The 24,575-nt window shown below is 36.0% G+C and overlaps 1 protein-coding gene across 1 annotated transcript in view; it reads right to left on the bottom strand.

The window, feature by feature from the left end:
- The window catches only part of LOC135083007 (uncharacterized), a 167,345-nt gene extending 147,920 nt beyond the window's left edge, over nucleotides 1–19,425 (bottom strand). The window contains exon 1 of the mRNA XM_063977769.1: nucleotides 19,114–19,425. The gene's annotated coding sequence lies outside the window, so the exon portion shown is untranslated. The remainder of the gene's footprint in view (nucleotides 1–19,113) is intronic.
- Between the last annotated feature and the right edge of the window lie 5,150 nt (nucleotides 19,426–24,575).

Below are 24,575 nucleotides of genomic sequence, written 5' to 3'. Positions count from 1 at the left end.
ACCCCCACCTTTGACCACTTGCGATGGAAATATCTAAATAATATGTTGTTACATAAGAGTTATACGAGGAAAACAATATACTCCTTCGCTTCGTGTCGAATGAATTTTAAGTATTTTATGGTATTATTAGCTGCAAAGAATCGTACGGAAAACAGTTTTAGGAACAGCTACGTCATTAGATTGCCAAGCGTGGGATTATGGCAAAACCCTCCACTATAGTGGAGGAGCCTCATAGTCCAGCAGTGGACTGTAAAGGGCTGTTGATGATAATGACGATGATGACGTCATTAGAACGTAGAACGACAGAGGCGACTTCACAAAGACAAGGGATAGAATAGAATGGATTTATTTTTATCAAAGAAACATTCGTGATAGATTCAATTTCGCGATCGGTTCACGGAACGAAGTAGTCTGGTCCAATACGACGTAACGAAGAAATTAGTAAATTAAAAAATGTCACGATTTATAGGGAAGACTGAATTATAAAACCAATAAAGCACTGGATGTACAAAAGATCAGTGGGTCTAAACAAAGTGCATATTATAATCGCAAACCAGTCGAAAAATGGTCGAAAAGCCTTTCTTTTGTATGAGTTATGACGGATTCGATTTTTGATGCGCTCAAAAAGTGCAACTTGTCTAAGGAGGGGTCTTGTCAACTTGGTTTTTGCAGAAAATCAAAGGAGCTCATTGACAAGTGATAACAAAGATGACAAAGCTCCCAATGATTGAAGAAGATTTTAACATCGTATAAAAACTTACTAAGATTTATGCATTTTATTTTTATTATTCCCAAACATGATTTTTCACTTGAAAAAATAATGTTTGGTCCGGGCATTCGCCCAGCAAGCGAAAGGTCGTGGGTTCAAGCCCCACCTGAGGTTTTCAAGAGGAAAATCATGTTTGATCTTATCTTAGGTATTTATCATTTTAAATGACTTCTTCATCTGGGGGAAACCTAAGTTAGAATCAAAATACTATAACTACCTAACTTAATTTGATTAAATAACACAGTGTTATTCAAAAACAAATCAACAACAACTAATTGCAGAGTTTTTTTAGTTAATAAATCCATTTTCGGAAGAAGTTTCTGTATTTCAGTTGTAAAACTCCTTGCTCAAACGTTGCTGGGGTTTCCTGTATTGATTAGTTAGTCAAAGTTCAAAATGCTCTGTAAAATGTACGTTAGTAACTACATACAATGTTAAATCATTGAATAAGATAACGATCTCTATCAATGAGCAACGTAATCTCTTCCTTTATCAATCCATCATAATCTACTGTATCTGTTAGATAACAACAATGCATGGAAATGGAATGATTCATAATTAATCAAATCGCGATTTCGATTGTCATGGATGGATGTAAGACATATTAAGACTCACTCCTTATCAATCACTCCCTCTGGCAGGATAGTAACTGGTGACCCCTATCGCCTTTTCTGTTCTATGTTTCAAATCGATCTCATTCATGACGAAATTCTGCTCAAACCCTTAACGCCGTTGACCGTATTATCGTTTTACTTTGTAGAAATGCTGTCACGATTACCTACGAGAGATGGATCTGAATTTACGGAATGGGTGTTATAGAGTAGCTGGAGAAGCGACGGTCCGACGACGACGAAACGACTCCAGTTTTTAGAGTTACAGTGCTCTTCTTAGAGCTTGATTTGTTCAGATCATTTGCGATGAATACTAGAAATATTCCATCGGTATTCCACAGAGACCACTTTTAAAATACCGGGAAGAAATAAAATAGTACATAGTACTGACGCACAATATCAAAGCGCCGTTTAAGCTCAATCCCAAATCCACCACACCCTGACCAGGCGATTAAAAGCAAAGCTTATTAACGTTTTCCAGGAAAACAACACATTTTCGCCGGAACATCGGCGAACGGCGGCGATGCATCAAACGCGGACACTGACGGATTAACGGCCGCGGCCGGGGAGGGGTTTACGAAAACAAATACTGTATCCGAATAGTGGTAGGTAGGTAAAGTTATACATACAGCTTTCCCGATACCGATTTAGGTAGGATATGGATGGTAGGCGGTCGAATGGTTGTGGGCGCGGGTCATGTTGACGAAACATTACGATTTTACTGTACTGTACTGTCCTTAGACAGCAATACCACGTATCCTTGGCTGACACCTCAGGGTCTTTGGTTATTTCCAGTTCCACAAAAAAGTTTCTGATGATGATTAGATGGCTGGCTGTCAGCAAAAAGCAAAAGATCGGCTTTCTGTAAGCCGATCTTTATTACCCCTCCTTTGCTATATGGGTGTTTCTCTGCTATTTGGAAAATCGTCCATACTAGACTGTCCTGAAGTAATTTTATTAATTGTTGAGAAATTTTGCTAATGAAATTCAGGGCAATAGTAATTTAAATACATATCTAAAAAAGCTCACACATTTTCCCCTTAGTTTTTGAGTTATTGGCGATTTTTCGCAAAACTGCGACAGGGGACTGTTGCAACCACCCAGGGGAATGTTTTATGGACAAAAACAATTAGTATTTTTCTTTAAGTAAACAAACTCTTTATTTTTCTTTGCCATTATAAAAATATGTAAGTTTTTGAAACAAAAAATATTATTATTAAAACAAATATTACTAATTTATAATGACTTTTCTTAAGCCTAATAACAGTAGCATTAAACTTAACGAACAATTAAGTTTTAAGGCTTAAATTGTATGACACTAAAGTCAGTCTTTATAATAATCAAAAATGTAGTATCCTGCCTTTTAAAACAGAACCAAAAAAATACAAAAAGTAATAAACAAAAAACATTATTACTGCTAATTTTTGTTTTTTGACCCCGTTTCTGGTGAATGTAATATTTGTTATTTTAGTTATTTAATCTGTAACAAAATAAGTATTGTCTATTACCACCAGCGCCACCTGGTTGTTCATATAGAAAGCTATTTTGAATAAAAGTCAGTCGTTGCCACGCCATTACTGTGTTTTAATAGGTTATGGGCCCAGACACAGAAATAAATTAGTTATCGGTGAAATAAGTAGTAAATCAGTGTTTAAAATGTCGGCAAGTTATTCTGTGAACGTACCTAAATTAAAGGGACGTGAAAATTACGATGATTGGGCGTTTGCTGTAGAAAATTACATGATCCTGGAAGGCGTCAGTTTGAACGATGATACCATCCTGCCTGAATTGGAAGATAAAAGAGCCAGAGCAAAAATCATCATGACAATAGATCCATCTCTCTATTCGCATATCAAAACTGAAGCTACGGTACGAGGTTTATGGAACAAGCTAAAATCTCTCTTCGATGATTCAGGCTTTACCCGGAAGATCAGCCTACTAAGGAGTTTGATATCTATCCGTTTAGAATCCTGTGATTCCATGACCAGTTACGTGTCCCAGCTTGTAGAAACCGCACAGAAGTTGAAAGGTACTGGTTTTGAGATAAATGATGAATGGATCGGTTCCCTGTTGCTTGCCGGACTTCCTGAAAAGTTTAGCCCAATGATAATGGCAATTGAACACTCGGGCATGAAAATCAGTGCCGACGCGATCAAAACCAAATTGCTAGATATGAGTGCAGATTTTGAGACAAAGTCAGAAAGCGCGTTCATTGCTCAAAAGCGCGGGAAATCATATAGCAATAATGGAACGCAGCCATCTGTCAGTAATGTCAATGTCAACAACAGCAAAACACCGGCACCACGAAAAGTTATTCGCTGCTATAAATGTAAGAAGGTTGGGCATTTTAAAAATCAATGTCCTTCTGTGGAAACAACAAAGACGACAAATGCTTTTAGTGCAGTGTTTCTTTCGCAAGATTTCAGTACTGACGATTGGTACATAGATTCCGGTGCTAGCAATCATTTGGTGTCAAACAAAAGTTTACTAACTGATATTTCGTACCAGCCGAAAACTAAGGAAATTATAGTGGCCAACCAGACAAGTGTACAAGTTCTATGCTCAGGAACATCACATCTAACTACGTGTGTCAAGAACAAAGAGCATGAAATAGAAGTAAACAATGTGTTGTGTGTACCTAACTTAACGACGAACTTGTTGTCAGTGAGCAGAATTGTTGAAAAGGGTAACAGGGTACACTTCAACAAAAGTGGTTGTTACATTTACAATGCTCAAAATGAGTGTATCGGCGAAGCAAGTTTGGTGAATAATGTATACAAGTTACACATTGTGAAGTCTGAGCAAGTTTTGGCAGCTGCAGTCCAGGCTTCTTGTACAACTTGGCATAGACGACTCGGGCATATAAATGCTAATGATCTTGAGAAGATGAAACATGGAGCAGTTCAAGGTGTAACATACCAAGACAAAAGTGATGCCAGCAAATCAACCTGCGTTGTGTGTTGTGAGGGGAAACAGGCAAGGCTGCCCTTCCCTCTCAGTTCAAGCAAGACCAAGAATGTGCTGGAATTGGTTCATACAGACTTGTGTGGGCCAATGGAGAATAAATCACTCGGTATGGCCAGATATTTTCTCCTGTTCGTGGATGACTATAGCCGGATGTGTTTCGTCTATTTCCTTAAGACCAAGGATGAAACTTACAAGTACTTCAAAGAATTCAAAGAGCTTGTAGAGAACCAGCAGTCCACAAAAATCAAAGTCTTGAGATCTGATAATGGTGGAGAGTTCTGCTCTAAGGAAATGGAGGATTTTTTGAAGAAGAATGGCATAGTGCACCAGAAAAGTAACTCTTACACACCAGAGCAAAACGGGCTGTGCGAGCGATACAACAGATCGATAGTTGAAAAGGCAAGATGTCTCTTGTTTGATGCAAAATTTGACAAGTCACTGTGGGCAGAAGCTGTTAATACAGCAGTCTATCTCAAGAACAGATCACCAGTTGCAGCTCTTGAACGAGGTGTTACTCCATATGAGATGTGGACGGGCAGTAAACCAGATCTAAGCCATGTAAGAGTGTATGGTAGCCCAGTCATGGTTCACATTCCTAAAGAGCAACGAAAAAAATGGGATAAGAAGGCTCATAAGATGCATCTAGTTGGCTACTCTGAAAATGTCAAGGGTTACCGTTTGTACAATCCTGTCAGCCGAGCGGTAACTGTGTCAAGAGATGTAATAATAATGGAGAGCATCGAGAGTGACAATCATGCAGTAGATGTTGTGATACAAGAGAAGCCAGTAACTGATACCCCGGCAGAACCAGCAGTAAATGATGAAAGTGAGCAGTCCACAAATAATTATGATGAATCATATGTTCAAAGTGAAACCTCAAGCTCAGAAGATGATTTTCATGAATCTTTGAATGCATCTGATGTGGAAGTAATTGCTCAGAATAATGTGACCATTCTACCAGAAAAAAGGATCCGGAAGAAGCCAAATTATTATGGATTCTCCAACATGTGCATTGAAGAGGATACAGGTGAACAACTCACACTGAATGAAGCCATGACTTGCTCTGAAAGAGAGCAATGGAAGACCGCCATGAAGGAGGAGATGAAATCATTCAGTGACAATGACACATGGGAGTTAGTGGACAGACCAAGTGTAGGTACAGTGGTGAAAAACAAGTGGGTATTCAAAAAGAAATACAATAGTGATGGTGAAGTGCGATACAGGGCGCGACTTGTTGCTAAAGGGTTCACTCAAATTGAAGGAGTTGACTTCAATGAAACATTTTCACCAGTATTAAGGTATTCTACTTTAAGACTATTATTCGCTTTATCTGCACAACTAGATTTGAAGATGAATCACTTAGATGTCCCTACAGCATTTTTAAATGGTAATTTAAATGAATGTGTTTATATAGAAGTACCTGAAAATTCTGGCTTTGATGATTGTCAAAATAAAGTTTTTAAATTGAAAAAGGCAATATATGGCTTGAAGCAATCTGCTAGAGCCTGGTACACTAAAGTGGAAGAATGTTTATTAAAACTAGGCTATTCAAAGTCAAGTTATGAACCATGTTTGTTCACACAATGTCATGATAATATAAAAGTCTATGTAGCTTTATTTGTGGACGACTTTTTTGTGTTTTATAACTGTGAAAATTCTTATAAACATTTAAAACAGGTATTAGAATGTGAATTTAAAATTAAAGATTTGGGTCAAATATCACAATGCCTCGGTATGAATGTAAAAGTTATGAATGATTGTATTACCCTAGACCAAACTCAATTTATAAATAACATTTTGGCTAGATTTAACATGAGTCAGTGTAAAACTTCAGATACTCCCATGGAGGCAAACCTAAAGTTAGAAAAATGTTTAAATGAACAGTGTAATGAGTCACTTCCTTATCAGAGATTAATAGGGAGTTTAATGTATTTGTCTGTACTCACTAGACCAGATATCTCATACAGTGTTAGCTTCTTGAGTCAGTTTAACACATGTTATAATGAAACACACTGGAAACATCTGAAAAGGTTGTTAAGATACTTACAAAAGACAAAACATTATGGCTTAGTATATAAGAAAAATAATAATAACAATTTGCATGGTTATGTTGATTCTGACTGGGCATCATGTAATTTGGATAGGAGATCATATACCGGCTATAATTTCATTTTGTCAGGATGTGTTGTCAGTTATGAGTCTAGAAAACAAAAAACTGTAGCGTTGTCAAGTACAGAGGCAGAATATATGGCCCTGTCCGAAGCTTGCAAAGAAGCTATTTATTTAAAACATTTGATGAATGAGATGGGTGTACTTGATAGCAGCATTCCTGTTTGTTTGTATAGTGATAACCAAAGTTCTTTGAAATTAGCTGCAAATCCATTATATCACAAGCGTACCAAACATATTGATGTCCGCCATCATTTTGTTAGAGAATGTGTATCAAACAATAAGGTAAAAGTTCAATATGTACCAACATCTGATATGCCAGCAGATTTACTAACAAAAAGTCTTTGTATCAAGAAGCATTATAAATTTCTTAAGTTAATGGGCATCTCAGAAGTTTAACTTTTAAAACTATTTTATGATTATTTTGTTATGGGAGGATGTTATTTTAGTTATTTAATCTGTAACAAAATAAGTATTGTCTATTACCACCAGCGCCACCTGGTTGTTCATATAGAAAGCTATTTTGAATAAAAGTCAGTCGTTGCCACGCCATTACTGTGTTTTAATAATATTGAAACGCTATTCTTGTTATTTCGTGTTGGGTCAGATGATCTTAAAGGCGCCTGATGTTCTTCTGCGAAATCTTCTGAATCAGATGTAGGTATTTTCTCTTCCGAAATTATTTGTTCATTATCATCATCATCATTTCAGCCATAGGACGTCCACTGCTGAACATAGGCCTCCCTCAAAGACTTCCATGTTGATCGATTCGTAGCGGCCTGCGTCCAGCGCCTTCCTACTACCTTTATAATGTCGTCGGTCCACCTTGTGTACCGTAAAACGCAGCGTGGGATGTCCACGCGGCCTCCACTACAGAACCTTGCTGCCGATGGGCCATCAGTTCTGCGTACTATGTGCCTTCCTATTGCCACTTCAGCTTGCTAATCCGTCGGGCTATGTCACCGACTTTAGTTCGTTTACGGATCTCCTCATTTCTGATTCGATCTCGTAAAGAAACACAAATTATTTGTTATGTCTTCATGACTTTCTTTTTTGCACGAAACTTAGCACAGTGCTCCCTCCAAACCTTTTTTACAGCCTTATGCTCACGACAACTCATATCTTTAACTGATTTTAATTAAAGTTTTTCTTTTTTCTTCTTTTTTTCAATTTTTCTTTTAGGGTAATGTTTCAAGTCGATGATATCATAATTGCACAGCTATACGTTTTTGTTCTAGAAATTCTTCTCATGTTTCGCGTAGCTTCTTTTGCGGTGAAATTTTGAGATAATAAGACGTTATTTTAGTGGTCAAAACCTAGGAAAACAGTAGTATGAACAGTCCCCTGTGGTATGAACAGTACCCTGTGCTATCAAATGACAGGGGAATGTTCGCCAGGGGAATGTTATTTTTACGTGAATACTTCATAAAACAATATCATTTAAAAACATTAAAATAAACGCAACTTATGTGGCTACATACTAGAAGATTAATTAATTTAAACAAATTGTCGTTATTAAAACTCTTAAAATAGTAAAAAAAAAAGCTTCCCAGGGGAATGTTTTCACTGACGGCCGAGACGCGTGGTTCACCAGATGACGCAGTAGTAGCATTAAACAAAATAGCGGCTGCCCACTAGCTACACAACTGAACAACCTTAACACCTATTGCGTTCCGTTTCGCGATCTAAGTGCTTTGCGCCAAAACTAAATATGACTTTAAACCGGTTTTAAAATTTTAACAGGGGAATGTTTTAATAATTTGAGGACAGCATTCTCAGAAGGATATTTTGATTAAAATTATATTGTAAACATTGTTTGTGATATATTAAGATGCTAACTGTTATTGTTAATGTATTTGGATATTTTTTATTCAAATATCAACAGCAATATAATAAACATTTGTAACATTATGTGTAATTCTGGAAAAGGGACGTACCAGGGGACTGTGATTTGAGACGTTTGAGGTTATTTATTCGAATATTCCATGATTAAATTACTAAATATGCTATGTCATGCTAAGAATACCTAATTCTATGTCGGTATTGATCAGGGTTCGAGGATATACAGGGTGTTTGGCGCATCGTGTGCCAAAATGATTTGGCAGATAGAATGGGTCATTTCCTATATTTTCAGCCCCCATAACACGTTCCATGCCAGGCGGCTACTTTTATATCAATTTTTTTAGTAATTTCACCAAAATACCCAAATCGCATCATTTAATTTCGATTTAAAAAAAAACTACTAGGCGTAGCTTCAAAGTAAATATTTTGTTTTGACGTGCATTGATGTAGGGTTGCATCAAATCTAAATTTACTGGCAAATATCATCTAGTTTTTTTTAAATTCAGCTTTGAAGTTTTCCGAAAAGTTAAAAATGGACTGAACATTTAAGTTTACATGGCTATAAAAAAATAAATAGAAGAGATAGCGATCTTCGGATTTTATCAAAACTTCTCTAGTCTATCCCCATTCAAACGGTATACTAATCTTATTTAAATAATAACAATAACTTCACAAATTCCTTAAATTAGTGCATTGACTCTACTCGGACTGATTTGCGAAATTTGTGTTTATAGCCCCTTTTTGTGTGAATAGCACGTTATTAAACACCTAACAGGTAAAAATTATTTATCTTATGCAATGTAAAAACCTTTTCCCTATTGTTTTTCAATGTGGATTTCTTGAAATTAAAGACGAAAATAATTATTTTGATCGTTTATTAATTATTACAAATTTTGTTCAAAATGACCGCCTCGGCAACGTATACACTCACGACATCTTCTTCTGATTTCGACTGTTGTCGTATGCAGCATTTCTCTTTTTATTACTACAAAGGCGTTTTCTACTCGGCCTGCACGTTCCCCAGACCTAATTCCGTTAGATTTTTACGTCTGGGGACGAGCTAAAGAACTGGTGTACGTAACGGATTCAAACATTAGAAGAACTACAACAACGAATAAAAAACGCCTTTGTAGTAATAAAAAGAGAAATGTGGCTGCATACGACAACAGTCGAAATTAGAAGAAGATGTCGTGAGTGTATACGTTGCCGAGGCGGACATTTTGAACTAAATTTGTAATAATTAATAAACGATCAAAATAATTATTTTCGTCCCCAAATTCAAGAAATCCACATTGAAAAACGATAGGGAAAATCTTTTTACATTGCATAAGATAAATAATTTTTACCTGTAGGTATTTAACGTGCTATTCACACAAAAAGGGGCTATAAACACAAATTTCGCAAATCAGTCCGAGTAGAGTCAATGCACTAATTTAAGGAATTTGTGAAGTTGTTGTTATTATTTAAACAAGATTAGTATACCATTTGAATGGGGATAGACTAGAGAAGTTTTGATAAAATCCGAAGATCGCTATCTCTTTTATTTATTTTTTTATAGCCATGTAAACTTAAATGTTCAGTCCATTTTTAACTTTTCGAAAAACTTCAAAGTTGAATTAAAAAAAACCTAGATGATATTTGCCAGTAAATTTAGATTTGATGCAACCCTACATCAATGCACGTCAAAGCAAAATATTTACTTTGAAGCTACGCCTAGTAGTTTTTTTTTAAATCGAAATTAAATGATGCGATTTGGGTATTTTGGTGAAATTACTAAAAAAATTAATTTAAAAGTAGCCGCCTGGCATGGAACGTGTTATGGGGGCTGAAAATATAGGTAATGACCCATTCTATCCGCCAAATTATTTTGGCACACGATGCGCCAAACACCCTGTATATCAAGGGATATATATCAACTTTTAAAATTTGTTACTGTATTTGTACTTTTTAACATAAGATTTTTATTTTTTTAGTTGATTTTGCCGTATTTTAAAGAAATTTTATGTTTTTGCTTTATTTGTCTGATTTTAAGTTTTAAAAACATTAAAAACATGTTTATGTAACACTTATGCAATAGTATTCATGAATAATACAATAAAATAATAGTATGGCTTTCATACAAAATTGATATACAGGGTGTAAAAAAACCTATCACGAAGACTGAAACTACGCCTTCTGTACACCCAACCAAGTAATATTACAAAATATTATTGGTGGGAAATATTTTTTATTTTTATGATTAAAAAAAATACAATATTCCGCAGCCCGCAATGTACAGCGCGCCACGCAACGCAATGACCGTGCCTATGTGTGTGTGAGTGTATTGGAGTGTACGCGCTTTCCCGCCACTACCTACCGCGACCGCAGAAGTATTTTGTACACAAAATTACCAGATTATTCACTTCCTACATTTAAAAAACACATTCCTTTAGCATTTGTTTAGGTTTAGAACTAAGTACTTACCGACTAATCCCCTTCGACGTCGTCTGGAATCGGCCGCTCCAACCGGACAAGTTGTGGCTCGAACTGACGGCCTTCCACGTGCAAGCAAACGCGTGCCAGGTAAATCGTGTTTTGATGCGCGCTCCAGTATTCCTTCACGTACAGACCGGTATTTAAGTTCCTCAAATCCGACACAATACACGCCTAGACGAGGCCACAACGAGGCGGACGGAGGCACAATCGGCTGATTGTCCAACAGACGTTGTACAGCCAGAACAATAATACGTGCATCAGTACGGTGGTGCGCTGTAGGATGTTCAGCCCGATACCTACAGCCTGCAGGGCTTCAGATGCGTTTCCACGTGCCCTCCCATAACAGTAAACCATGTTTACGTACTCACGAGCACTGTACGTATGGTTAGGCATCTTTCTAACACACATTCACTATTACCACACTCACTATCACACGTTCACACACTAACTATCCGCACGAGAAAACAATCAAAAGTCGCAAGCGCATTCGACGGCCGAAGAAACCGAACTGGCCGTGCGAGCAACGCGTGGCGCGAGCGGCCCCTCGCAACAAAGGTACTGCCCCGCGCGGCGAGACTGACTGACCAATAACAGTCAAGCAATACGTCTATCGAATGTGTCGTCGTGAATCGGTAGCGCTTTGTTATTACTCTTCATTTTCAACTACAAATTTACGTAATTTTTAACTTAACAAAAATGTAATTTCATCACTTTAGTACAGGCAAGTCTATCAACGAATGAGATTGTAAAAGCGGCGGCAAAAATACTTTGATTAATCTTTGTTAACTAAAGATCCGTCCTAGCATACTTAATAATAATTAATGCTTTAAGCAAGCTTCCAAAATACTCAAATTTGAATGAATTGTAGATGCGCAATCGTTATTAATAAAACAATAAGAATATCAATACATTTTGATAGTTATTCCGTGTAATAAAGTTACGTTCATTTAAAATAATCACGAACAAGACGATGAATCTTTTTATGTTGAAGAATGGAAGTAATTGGTATGAAAGAAGTGCTAAAAGATATGAAATTTTGTTTAGTTTCTAAAATCAATCGAGTTTAAAAATAAAATCTTATCTTTTAATCTCCCATCGAAAGTGAAGGAGCAAGAGTTTGCCAGTGTGTTATTTCTAGGCGTTCAGATTGCAGTAATAAGTAAGTTAAGTTTTATTTTATTAATTACTATCGTAAAGACGTAAAATTTATTAAGTTAGAGAGCTAGAAATAATGAACCTGTGTGTAAGAGCATTTGTCATTTGTTTACAGTACTTTTTAATGATACAAGTTTATCACATCTGCTTACTGCCTGTGATTAACGATTAAAATTACGTTTATTTAGAATCACGTGCATAACCATTATTTATTTCAAGTAAATTATGAAGAAAGGAAGTAATGAGTATGGAAGGAAGACTGAAAAAAGAGACCTTTTTATTTAGTTGCTGAAATCAATTAAGTTTAAAGAACACACAATCATCACTCCTATCGAAAGTGAATGCCTTAATCAACGATAGGAGTAACATTGCCAGGTGTTTACTCTAGGCGTTTAGAGCGGTGTGGTGTAAGCAATAATTTGAGTTTTACTTTATGAATTTTATTACTATCGTAAAAAGGTTATTGAAGTAGAGAGTTATTAATGTAAAGAATGACAGGCCTCATTCAAAAGATCATTATTCATCTGTTTACGGTACTTTTTAATGATACCTACTTACGCTTATCACACTTGCGTAGCTAATAAGACCTGTGATACTACATTGTGATAGAATAACGGTTATGCTTAAAAGCACGGTTTAGTTAACAACCTAGGTTCTGTAAGATTATTTAATTTGCGGAAAGAAACAAATTCGTGTAAAGGGTTTTTATTAATTAAAATGTAATTTATTATTTTTTAGAATAAAAACTAAACTGGTAAGGTGATATTAAGGTGTAAGTAACTAATTTAGGTACTCATTTCATTTTTACAAACTAGGTAGATTTGGATTAAGCTCAGTTCAGTTGGTCCAGTCGTAGTCGTTGAACTCACAGTAGAGTTGAATGACTCATGGGCGAGCGCGGGTTGCGGTTCGGGGCGTGGGGGCAGCGCTTGAGCGTGTGTGCGCGCGCTGCTGTCCATTTCTTATTGTAAAGACAAAAGCCTTATTGTGACGAAAATACTCAAAATTTTAATAAGGTTTCTTAGAAAAAAAAATTTTAAACAACGAATTGAAATTGATAATGTAAAAATCTTGAAAAAAATATTCTGACTTTGACCTTCAATATCTCCTAAACCACAAGTTTCCCAGGTATGGTCCCAAAGAAAAAAATGATCCCCATGATGTGGAGAATAAGTAGTCTTCGGCTTCGGGATAGGTTTTTTTACACCCGTTATATCAAAGTTGATATATATCGGATATATATCATAAATATCCGATATTTTGATATTTATAATAAATATCGGATATTTTCGAACCCTGGTATTGATACAAAAACCTGAGAAATTTTAAGGTTTACTACATAAATTTAGCTTGGGACAGCGATTTTCCATTTAGTGGAGAAATGCCCATATATAAAACATCAAACATAATAATTCACTTTTTTATTTTATTAAAGTAATTTACAATAAAAATTAATTTGACATTATCATGTCATGTTCCGACGGCTCAGCGACTCGAATATGATAGGAATTTATTAAAAAAAATCGAACACCGAATTATCGTAATGCATTCATTAAAGAATAACTCGCAAATGCATGTACCGTGTCGTGTACCTTTAATGCCGCATTTGTAATCATTGCCGTGGACAGGAGGCCACATCTGCAGTGCAGACCTCAATCAAAACCGACCCCATGTACACCGGTCAAAATCGTTAAACGATTATATCCCGTGTGACTCAGCAATAAGAGTCACAAAGTATTCGTTTACCGTGACCATTGTACAGCAATAGACGTAAAAAATAAAGTGCATCAAATTGTTAGAAAGGGGTCGTCCCTGTCAGGATGGCCAGGTGTACTTTGGCACGGAATGGAGATGAATGCAGTAGGGCCTTAAGATTGCATGGTTGCTTGTAAATGGAAAATTTTACACTATGATGAGATAACACAGCGGTATCGCGATTTTTTAAGAGCCAGCTACGTGGCATAAGCGGGCATACGTACGTACGGTTTATATACAGTTTTTATCAAATATAGGAAGGCATTCTTGTACAACTTGAGTGTAGTCTATGTTCTTGATCGTAAGGTATTGGCAGATCACATATGTGCTGACTGAAGTGAAGTAAAATCGAAAAACCGCGTATTTGACTGCACCAGGCAGTCTACAAACAGGGATATCGTGCGGAAAGCTGTATCCGACTCTACAAGTTCTACAACCGACGTGAACGCCTCAAGGTGACCTCGACAGCTCTGCCAAGAGCGAAACGAATAAAGATAAGATGTTCTTGCATCGTCTGCACGAGATTTTCAATAATACTTCTACATACTCGAATGAACAATCAACCTGCAAGGAGAGAGTCTACTGACATTCCCATTCATTACATTTTGCAGGTGTAGGAGAGCGATAACATTCGGCCCCTTTTTAAAGTACACGTGGCTTAATAGGTTCGTTAACAGGTATTTATTTAGAAGGGATGACGGAGTAATTGAATACGTTATATTTTAACGCCCTTTGCGATACTGCGAAAGTAATTTAACCCATCTGCTGTAAAAGCTACGTGTTTGTTTAGCATTTTCGTAGGAGGTAGGCTGTTATTGTATATCAAAAGATCTAGGTTCATAAAGACTTCTGAGACGACAGGTCTTCTCTAGCAACAGGACTATTCCCACCTCTCGTTCCCACCGCTGCAACTCCTGTGTAGCCAGGATCTACAGCTTGGCCGCCAATAAAAACCCAACTAGTGAAGGTCAAGTTTATCCCGGGGGAAAGTTAAACTGTCATTGGACCCGCAACGAAATTAAGATTTTTCTACAGTAAGTCAAATACTCGTTATGATAAGTGGGTTTTATTTTATTCGAATAGTACTTAGGTAGGTACATGGAAACGCTATTGCTACAACAAGGCCACTTTTTCAGAGTTTTGTTCGAGTAAATCATGGCAATAAAAGCCTATAAAGTTCCAACAATAGAAGGACAAAGACCTCTATCACTGAATCAATCAGCAAAAACGGTTGTCTCATGGCGCAGCCTAGCGCTTTGTCCTGTATTTTGTGTAACAGTACGCGGTGCCCGTGGGCGATTTCTTTGCGATTTATCCGACAGCAAATTAGAGAGTTATGTTTTCTTTTTATGATTATTTCTTAAAATTCAACCGTTTCCTAGATACCGGGTATTGGAAGAATTTTATTGCTTATTGGATTATGTACAAGATACAGTTTCAATACATTTTTCTTCTTTTTATGATGCCGTTATTCATAGAACTCTTACAGACTGTATGTACCTACCTACTACGATAGTAATTTCAGAATGCATGCAAGACTTTTTATTTAAAAATGCGAGTTATTCGAAAATCCTAATTAGAATAACTTCGTAATTAAAATTTTAAAACCCAACCACGCGTTTTGGTTTCTCCAAATCATACGCAGAATTTATTTACCGTGGCGGGGCACTTTCGCAACGAATTTCGCACCATGCAAAAACGTTATATAAATGAGTAGGCCGCTGCTCTGGGGAAAACTACGAACAATTGCGACAGGAGATTACGATTGTAATTTCAATTCTCAGTCTTTTTTTAGACTGACATAATGGCTTAGCGCCCTTTTGCAAGATGGAGCGACGTTGCTACGCAAATTAATTAATAATTGACTGGGATTGCTTCTTCAGAATAACACCTGAGATTCGAACTTTTGTGGATAATAGTGTATGAAGTCGATGTTTTTCTTTAGCGTGATGATGAGGTCAATCAAAATAGCTAAGTCTCATGGACAGTGGACTTCCACACACAACCGGTCAGAGCAAAAGTGTTTCAAAAGCAAAAAATTGATAGTCTTTTTAATTTTACAGTTCCAAGAACGGTAAAACTCTTGTCAAAGAGAAAACCAACAAAACTGTTAATACCGTCCCACAAATAATGAACATAATATTTTGGTCTTCCGTACAACAAACCACCAAAGCTAGCACGTGTTACACAAAAATACTCCGACAAAAACGAATGAAAATAGGTTCGGCAAATATTATGTCATAGCAAATTGATCAAACATACCTATTCCGTGATTTTCGAGGCGGATTATGTTTGTAGTACGTAGGTATTATTACGGATTACGCATTAAAACATTTCTTTCGACCTATGCTGGGAAAAATGGTTTGGTCCTATTGATCAGGGACACAGCAGGAAATATGAGGAATAGGTAGGAGACGAAGTGCTCGAATTTCATTCACGAGATGATTCTGGTGATTCAGAAATGATACTGTGAGTTAAAAGACGCGTCATGATAGTGTGTTGTTTGTGTGCAAGATTGCCCAACTTTTTGCAATATCATTACTGTAAAGCGTTTCCAGCTATCGTGTGAGAGTGAGGACAATTCCTTCATTTGCTTCTGGTTAATTAGAGAGTCGTGCTCCTGCAGTGGAGGTTAAATGATTCAATGACGATGAAAACATTTCACCCGTGTCAAAAAAGATCACCCTTATCCAACTGATAGTGGGCGAACTTAACACCACGTCAGCTTAATGTCGGCGCTGACACGTACGCAGAGATATCGCGTGTAGGTACAGCGTAATTCAACAACGATAACGTCATGTTGACCTGGCAAATACCTCAATGCGGTGTCACTGACACCAGCCCAAATTGTTTAGCTGACTAATTGGCAAATTATTTGCGAAGCTCGCGTTTACGCGTAATACGCGCCGAATATTACGGACGTTAGACATTTTTCAACAATCACATAGCAGACACGCAAATTCTTTTTGATTTTAAATAACTGAAGAGGCTTATCAGATAGTTGTTTACGTTTAAGGGCTGGAAAAACGTCGCTACTGTCACTTAATCGCAGGATTGAAAAGGCCGCCACGAAATCACCATTAAACCAGCACCAATGCTAAAATGAGCATGTTGGCTTTGCCCCTAAATGCTTTGGCTTAAATTCCGATCAATAGAACATTGAGATAAGGAATGTAACGGTAGAAGGAAGATGGAATTGCCGATTCCTGCTTAACAAGGTAAATAATTATCAAGGTAAATAATACTGTTGGAACTTGTTTGTAATAGGTGTAATTTTACAATAGAAATGAGTAGCCTAGTGTGCTGTGGGCTGTATTTTAAAGATAATATAAAAAAACAACATACAGAAGCTCAAAGTTGCACAGCGTGCAATGGGAAGGGCTATGCTCGGTGTTTCTTTACGAGATCGAATCAGAAATGAGGAGATCCGTAAACGAACGAAAGTCGCTGACATAGCCCGACGGATTAGCAAGCTGAAATGGCAATGGGCAGGGACCACAGTACTCCCGATGGGGAAGCAAAGTTCTGGAGTGGAGGTCGCGTAACGGAAAACTTGGCGTGGGACGTCCACCCACAAGGTGGGCCGACGACATCATAAAGGTAGCAGGAAGGCGCTGGACGCAGGCCGCTACCAATCGGGCAGTATTGAAAGCATTGGGGGAGGCGTATGTTCAGCAGTGGACGTCCTATGACTGAGATGATGATGATGATAATTTTTTGTTGCTGGCATAAATTCGAATCATTACATGAAGACCACAAATAGCTAACTAGGCTAATGACAGGTATTCAGGTAAAATTGGTCATGGTGAATATGATGCAATATTATTTGAGAGAATTATATGAATAAAATATTCTCTGTAACTGTGGCTGGTCTGATGATAAGCAGTTATTGATAGATTCACTTGACAACAGACATTTCATTAGTTAACACAACAAAATATTAGATAGATAGATAGATAAATCATTTATTTGCATACACATAACACACCATGACGAGTAAAGTTGCAGCATAACAATATTAATTTGTCCAAATTGTTTCAATATTTCATGTAACCTAAATGGTAACATGACAAATTCACATTAGACTTATGATTATTTCATATTTTATTTATGAATAATAGAAATAATCTCCTCAATGAATAAAACATTGATTTTACTCAGTACTAGAGAGTTTTTTATAGTTACCTACAGTTTGCTTTTCTAAAACTGTAACAATGTCAGAACTGTACTAATAAATGTGGCTAATCGTTTAATTTTGTGATTCGTTGAAACTTAATTGGACAGAAATATTTAATAACTTCTCTGTCCTGTTTACAAAATAGCAGTCATTCATTCGACAGCAGAAACTGCCAGAACCATGTTGCAAGTGAAGTTTTGCAAACACATCAAAGTGTTACATTTGATATGTTTGCAGTTAACAACAGATCGTCTTTCTTTTACAAGAGAACAGAATATGCCTAGCTCTTTTATCATTACAAAAATTTATGGCACATTGAGAAACATAGTGTAATAATTATTTTGGACTATTAGCATATTTCAATCATTCTGTATCGCTAAAATAAATATGCTGGAGCCTGGATAAATTTTATATGTTGAATTTTGTGTAGAACGGAAGACTAACGATTTGAATATTTAAATACTCTTGAAATGTTGGTGGCATAAGTTAGATTTATGATTGAAGGAAAATTGTTTTTTCTGAGAATTGAAGACAACTGTTTTAGTCAATTTAAAGACATTTAGTACATCATAAATATCCGTCATACTAAACATTATGGAAATATTCATTGGAATGAGATTTGTGTATCTTTGTGTAAAAAAAATATGAATTACAGAAGTAGATTCTGAACGTTAATACTTTATTTTAGAAGATATTGTTAGATTCTAAATTTCAAAGCCTAATGAAGTTCTTTAAAACTTACAGAAAAAGTATTGTTTCCAGCTGTTGGCTTGAAAAACACATACTTTTATTTTCGGATTTTTATAATGTCAACAAACCCTGCTAAACCATAATTTAATCTCTTTTAGACCTCAAAATGTGTCGTTTACTGCAGAGCCCTGCGCCGTTTTCCTTGTACAAGCGTAATACAACAGAAATATGCCTTCCGACTTAGAATAAAACACACAATGATGATTTTATCTTTTGAAACCAGGTTACAGAACAAAGTTGCCTACCAAACTCCGACATTAAGGCGCGTGAGAAGCGAACAGCTGCTTCCGTCAGTCCTGACCGGCTTGCCGGCGCCTGCCTGGCAGAACCACGCCACTTAAACCCCAATATAGTCAAATAGGTTACCACGAATGACGGACGAATTTTCCGTAACATAAAACCCTAAAATTCAGGCATACGAACACAGAAAAAAATGTACTCACGTTATAAAACAGGTATCATCCAACAACAGCGCTCATTGCGATCCAAATAGAGCTATCACTGCATAAATAATCACAATTCAACACTGAACATTTTCTATGGCATCCAACGCAATATTGCACAAATGACCCTTTTAACATCGATATCTCATAACAAATTGCACGGAAACATATAGAATACACAAACACAAAAACTAGGATAATATTTATAAAGTTATTATCACAATATAAATGGAATATCACACAAACGGATATCACTTTTCTAGATGTCCTTGCATTCACATAAATTGGTAGCCATCTTGCGTTCGTCCGAGCTAACAAAAAAAGTTGCCAACATTAAAAATTAATTTACCCCATTTAGTGGAGAACCAAAATGGGTAAACTAAATCTATAAAAAATGTTACGTTTTGGAAATTATTGTTATGTTCAGGCTTAGTAGATTTGAAATGTTTTAAATATTTATTGTTCAATAAATACTTTACCTAGGCAGTGTATGTAATTCCTAGGTATTGTATAGAATACCAGCTGGCCCACTAGCAAAGTGTAAAATGAACAGATTTTGGACTGTATTGATCATTATTATTTATTTTGTACTAATCTAAAATGTAGTCATGTCATTTATTTATGTTTTGTTACTAAACAATAATTCACGATCGCGTGTCATTTTAAAAATTGAAATATTACTTTTTACTTTAGTTCAGACTATGCTTTTAAACAACTTAACAAAGTATTTTGTAGTTTGTCAGCCGTTTGGTGTAGTGGTTCGAAACGGACTACTATTCCGGAGGTAGCGGGTTTGATTCCCGCACAGTACACACATTTGTGTGCATAAACATATTTGTTTGTATTGGACTGGGAGTTTTCTATGTATAATAAGTATGTATTTACAAAAAAAAAGTATTTAAGTATGTTTATATCCGTTGTGTAGTACCCATAGTACAAGCTTTGCTTAGTTTGGGACTAGAAGCGCAGTGTAAAATGTCCAAGGATATTTATTTATTTATTATTTATTTACTTACATGAACGATCAGGCATAATAACCAAATAATATAACCATTTTGCGAAGCCAGTAAAATTCGGTTTCCCTTTGTTTTTACAATATAATTTAAAGTAAAGCAATAGTTCTATTACTAGCTTCTGAAGCTGTGAAATAACAACATAGTCAAATAAATAAATATTTTATAATAAAACTTCTTCACCAAAACTATAAAACTTTTGCACGAAAATGTATTCCATGTAAAACTAAAAAAAACTATAAATTGTTTTTGATGCAGATAAATTAATGAGCCATTTCAATTTCAAATAGGATTTTAGGAGTAAGAAATACCAGAAAAAAACTAGATATCCTACTAACAAAACTATAAAATACAGAAGTGATAGTGTGACAGTAATAGTGCGCCCAGATTGGGCGCACGGGCTCGCGCGACACGCTGGTCATCCTGCTCACCCTGCTCTTGAGTGAGCAGGATGTTGAGTTTGTCATCACTCATCACTCATTATTTATTAAGGATAATGGAAGAATAAATTTTTAAGCATAGACAATGTCAGTTGATTTTTTTTTTTTTAAATAGGGAGAGACCAAAGTACAGTAAAATATACAGCTAAGAGTTATAAATTTGTATTTTCGACATTTTATTTAAAATTAAATCACTTTGGGGTTTATTTTACTAACAAAAAATATCTACTTACCTAACCCATAAAATATCGACCACCAAAATGCGTACTATGTTTTATGTGAATATTTTGGCACTTATAATTAAATAACCCTTCTTCTGGCGCAGTCGGGTAAAAAAGTCTTCCATTTACAATAAATGATCAATCTTACAAAATCCGTCCTTTCTCCCTATATTTCTTTTGCTTGCTTCTTTTGATTGGAATAGAGAAAGGGAGAGAAGTACTTTCTTTAGTATGTAGGTAAAAGTATTTCTTTTTTGTATGTTAATATCATTATTGAAATAGCACATTTAATAATCAAATTGTGTCGTACTACAGTAGTACGTCTACCATACACACATATTATTTAAGTTTCATATTATGCCACAAAAACACTGCTAGCTTATATTCTTAACACGTACCTACACAATGACCACAGATATAGATATACCTAGATAACGCGAATGCACCTACTTCGCGTGTCCCGGTCCCGATAAATCATCGGAAGGAGCTGCCGCTGCTTACAGTCCACGCGCGTCTGTTGTTGCATGCGGACCGGCCGCGAAAACTAGAAAAATGCCTCAATGTGTGATAATAAATTGCAATAAGCCAAAAACTTCGAGCTCCCAAAGGCAAGGACATATTTCCTATCACGGGTAAGTTATTTTAATATTATATTAAGTGTTAATTCATTTTAAAACATTTTTTTAAGTATTCCAAGCTGTGGTTTCTAGAATGTACCTAAAAACCTATAACTTACCATTCAAAAAAATTTTACGATACATTGCCGGGTTTGTTTTGAGCGTTTGATCTGACGTTATGTGTTAAGAGGCGATGTATAACGAACAAGCGCCACTGTCGCGCATCGCTTCGACTTCGTTGTACACGCAACTTCTCATTCGTCTGTCAAATTTTGCTACTAGTGTTGTTCGTTCTACTTTAATCAATAATCGATTCTTATCGATATCGGACAGACGAATGATACTAATCATTATTTAAAAAAAAACTCTCATATATAAATAAATATTCTATTTTTTTTTTATGTGATAGGAGGTAAACGAGCAGACGGATCACCTGATGGTAAGTGATTACCGTCGCCCATAGACACCCGCAAACCCAGGGGCGTTACAGGTGCGTTGCCGGCCTTTAAGGTAATTGTAATTAATGTGTATTTATAGTATTTATATTTCTTTTTTTTCCTAGTTTCCCACAAGATGCAATATTAAAAGAAAAATGGATCGCGGCTACGGGACGGAAAGAATGTTATAAGAGCAATACAAAATATCTACGAGGCACCGTTGTCGAGATATTGATATTTTATAAAAACTTAAAATGTATGTTATTCACTATTTAAAGTAAATATAACATATTATTTTAAGTTTTTATTAATACGGGATCGTGTCTAAAATTAGCCTTTTGTAGTTATTTAATTGTGTTTTTTAAAAGAAAACTACATGTGACTTTGTCTCAAAATAAACTTAACCCATATCATCCCAAGCATACATAGACTTTATCGATTTTAACGAAAATTTTATCATAGCACCTTATTATGTATGTGAACATAAATCAATACTAAAAATTTTTTTTTTTTAATTACTTTTGAAGTTTTGAAACCGATCGACTAATCGATCAGTAGGAATATATATGCATGTAATGTTCTATTGTGTAGGTTGGGTGATTGAGAAATTAGAAGCGGTTTTTATTTATATTTTTATTAATTTTAAAACAAAATATATACTTTTAAACATTTAGAATTATTAGTAACAAGAAAATATTTGTACTTTTACCATATTGACCAATTTTTGTACCCAAACCTAATGGGTTTGCCATGTATGTGCTGCTTCGCTCCATGTTTGCCGTAATAAGGAATCATCGATTCATCGATGCTCAAGTTTTTTTCGCCAGGATAATATTTCAGCCATCTGTAATGAGGGCTATCGTTTTAGCGCTCACCAGTTAGCGCCACTGTAGAGTAAGGTCCTGTCACTTGGTAGTAGCGAAGACAGTGGCACCAACTGGTGAGCGCTAAAGTGGTAGAAGGACTATCGCATTTGCACTCATCAAGAAGGCGCCACTGTAGAGTAAGGTCTTAACAATCGCCAGGGGTGCCAACTGTTAAGTAGGTATAAAAACGATAGCCCTCATTGAGAAGGTTCCAAAGTGGACGAACTTTACCGAACTTATCGTTTGGTGGTAAATTATTATTATCAGCGACATGAAAGTAACGAAGTAAGTCTTCAAATCTGTTTCTTGACATGAGCGATGCCACGGCTTGAAAGCTTCAATCAACTTGCTGTTCCCAATACATACGGTACCTTGGCACGCTGTTATACCCTGACAATAACAGTATTCCGATAAAATGTTTCATTTCAGTCAGCGACACCCTAAAACCATGCTTGCCTTTCTGAATTGCGTTTTTTTCTGTTTCTGAACGCAATAACTCAAACACCTCGTCATCAAAAAACAATTCGAAGAACTGTATTGGCGTTTCAAAATCTTGTATAAAACTAGGTAAATTAGTATCTTTTTCCTGTTTTTCTGAAATATAAATAGCCCTTCAACGTCTAGATGCAGGAGCGCGCCTTTTTTTCGTCGGCGGTGGGTTTACTGACGAGGTACTGGGTACGGGTTCGAGAGGTTGATGGTCAAATAAACTGTCTTCAATATAAATACCGGTATTTGAAGCAACGGTAGCCCGAATTTCAGCTTCTGCCAACAGTTGGTGCCTTGACAAATTATTTATGTGGGCCGACTCCTCATCACCACTGTCTTCGTCACTTTTATCGTAATTTTCTGGTGGGGTGATAAAAATATCTGCCGCTAAAACGTCCGTTTCATCCTCCAGGTGCGAAATAATTTCATTTGCAGACAAACTGTAAAAAAAAAAAAAAAATATATCTAAATAAAAGCAAAATCGTAATGCATAACCGTACACGGGCATATTATCCTACTGATCGAAAAATCGATCACTTCATGAAACATCCGCATATCTACCCATATTCAATTTACATTCATTGTGACATATTACAACATTGATACACACACTATAATAAGTATGAAATAATAACAATACATGAATAATAAGATAATGTGATAAAAATACTTACATTTTACGACGAGACATTTTTTTGGTTAAAAATTGCCGCAATTACACTCGAACTACACTGAAATTGGCGCCAATTGTTAAACGTCAAAAATATATTTTGACAGCTATTGGCATCAAGTTTACCAACATATAAAAAATAAAAATCAATGCGTTCCGTTTTACTCAGAAAAAAATAAAAAGTGAACCGATCAACTAATCGATCACTAGGAAGATATGGGTTAAACAGGATGAAATTAATGAATCAAAAAAATTAATTATGTGTGACAACACTGGCGGCTCGAAAAATGCCCGCGCAGCAACGATGTATTATAATAAGCAATCTGTTTTAGAATTATACATTTTTATTTAAAATTCAATGAAAATATTATCTATTTAAACATTTCGTTTAATATCATTCGTCTGTATATCTCATTCGTCTGTGTATCTCATTCGTCTGTGTATCTCATTCGTCTGTCAGATAATCGATGCCATTTCTGTGATCGTAGCGGTGCGTTGGGGCAACGGCGGCATCGGCATCTTTGAATCGATTACGATTTCCCGTCACTAAATGTTGGCTGTGACGTCACAGTAGGTATTAAAAAGTCGGCACGCTTGGTTTTAATACAGATCGTGTTACTTGCGTTATCTATGTATATCTATATCTGTGACAATGACAATGAGCAATAACTATTCAAGATTAACTCAGATTGACAACTGTTTGATCATT

The sequence above is a fragment of the Ostrinia nubilalis genome, chromosome 22 (genome assembly GCF_963855985.1).
Source record: "Ostrinia nubilalis chromosome 22, ilOstNubi1.1, whole genome shotgun sequence".
Lineage (NCBI taxonomy): Eukaryota > Metazoa > Arthropoda > Insecta > Lepidoptera > Crambidae > Ostrinia > Ostrinia nubilalis.
This window is presented reverse-complemented; position numbering and strand designations above follow the sequence as displayed.